Source organism: Cyprinus carpio, chromosome B6 (genome assembly GCF_018340385.1).
Source record: "Cyprinus carpio isolate SPL01 chromosome B6, ASM1834038v1, whole genome shotgun sequence".
Lineage (NCBI taxonomy): Eukaryota > Metazoa > Chordata > Actinopteri > Cypriniformes > Cyprinidae > Cyprinus > Cyprinus carpio.
The window spans coordinates 21542989-21545560 of NC_056602.1; positions in this window are offsets into that span (position 1 = coordinate 21542989).

The window sequence follows — 2572 nt, forward strand, 5'->3', positions numbered from 1 at the left end:
TATATATTTGGATATGTTTAAACTGTCCAGGGTTTATTAAGGGATTTATTGTACTAAACAAAATAACAAAATTGCCAATAAAAAAATTGTCATCAGATTTATTCTGAGGGCAGGCTTAGACTTGCCCTGGAAACAAAGGTTTGGACAGTGTGACAATGAGGTGGTATTTAGAACAACTATGTGGTTTAAATTAGGCAACTGTTTATGTTGGGGGCTTAAAAGGGAGTGGTAGACAACAGATGACTGAAGAACCATTCACACACACACAGCATTCAGGTAAACACACAACTGCTGCACATATTGCACATATAAATGTGTGTTCATATTTTTCCAATGTCACTCAGAAGAGATGATGCACTGAATGATGAACTGAATCTGTTTTGTACCTTTGTAATACACTGATAACCAGTGAGAACTGCTGACAATGTCAATTGTTTTTTTATGTTTTATTAGCATGCAATCTTGAATACAAAATGCAGTCATTCTGAAATACTGGAAAAAGGATCAGCCTTGACCGAGATTTTCCTGAACTCTCCCTAAAATCTCTCTGTTTCATGCTTATAAAAAAAAGAAATAAAACATAATAAATTAAAATATTTATATAATAAATAAATATAAAATATAATATTACACTGTAAAAAAAATCCGTAAAATTTACAGTAAAAAAAATAGAGTCTGTGGTTGCAGGAATTTTGACATAAAAAATACGGTAGCAACGTTTTAGGTTTTACATTAAATTTACAGTTAAAAACCATAATTACATTATATAATGTTAATATACCAACCTACTGAAGAACTGAATCTGTTTTGTACCTTTGTAATACACTGATAACCACCAAATGCAGGTGGTGATGAGAAAGTCACATGATGAACCAAAGCCCATCACAAGCAGCTTTTAAATAATAGCATAATATAGAAGGTGCACAGTGTAATTCACACAAAAGCTAAACACCATCATGGTAATACACATGAAACTGAAATAATGCAATAAACATTCATTTAACAACATTAGATGTAACACACAGCCCTAATATTCAAAACTAATAAGAAAAAACTAAGAAGAAACATAGTTATTTTAACAAAACAAAAAAACAAACAAAAAAAATGAAATGTAATGCAGGGAATTCTGGGAATGTCTATTTACGGTTATTAACTGTAAATTACGTCCTCTTTCACTTCCAAAAACGGTATACTAACGTAAAATTAATATCCAATACATGTAATGTCCAATACAGTTTTTCACCATATATACAGGTAGTAGGGGAATTTACCGTTAACCATTTAACAGGTTTTTAGTGTAGCATTTTTACAGTCTTTTACCGTTAAATTCATGGTCATTTTTTAAATTCATGCTAATAAACAATCAGTAATATTAAACATTTTTCCATGGCATGACTAATTATACATGATAAGCAAGCATGTTAACCACTAAACTGAACAATTCTGCCCAATATCCTGCTCATTTATACTTGTCAAGTTGTCATTTTTCTCCTGGGCATGCGGTATGTAAAGTGTGTAAGAGGCTTAAGATGTTATTTTAGTCTCATGATTCTTTTTTTACACTTAAACCCACTGCTCCCAGCTATCTGTCTCTCTCCTAGTTTAATCATCCCTTTAGTTAACAGCTCAATGGGTCACCGACCTGGCATTCCAGCCTTTTTATACAGTACTTCCCTTGCTGTACTTCCAAAGAACTTCTGTCAAACCATCATGGAAGACAGTCAAAAATCTTTGAGTAAAAGCCAAAGCAGAGAGATGACATTTGCTGATTGCTTGGAATATCAATAAATCACCACAAGCGCTGATGGTGTAGCTCTACTTAGAAAAACAAGACAACTCTCTAGGAGTGTTAATACATTTCTCTTCTATATAAATATATATTTAGGCCTATACACAATTAAAATTATTTGTATGAATAATATAATTGAAATAATTCAGGAAAATGAAAAAATTAAGAAAGTCTTTGACTTGTTTAAGCATGTATGGGCCTGAATGTAGAACATATGTCGTAAGTATCACTATGAGTTTTTATGGCCATGGTTGGTGCTGCATATTAGTTGTACCTCTGTAGGTTACACAGAGTTCACAGACGCCCACCTCCATGGAATACTGCAGTATAGACACTCTAAAGTGATAAAAGGGAACAAGCGTTTTGCCATGCAAAAGCTTGGTGGACAGTGGGAACTTCACATTTTCAACAAGATAATTCCCTCATAAAGTACTTTAGATTTTAACTACAAGCTGTTCCTAATCAGACAAACATCTTTTGAAGATCTTGAGATCTGCTAAATGGTAAAAGTGAGTAATATTTGTAACAGTGTCTGCTAATGGGTTTGTATAAAGCAAGTGTTTGTAGATATTAAAGTTTTCAGCATGTCCCAATTTGCTTGTGTTGGATATGTGACTGAGTGCAGTGTCTCTAAATTACAGTCAAATGCAAACATTCTGAAAATGTCTTGATATAAATGTGTGTTAATGGATTAAAATAATGAAATATAATAAAAAAATGATATAAATTATATGTCGAGTAAAACAACAATTGAGACTTAAGTGAGCATAAGTCACAAACATG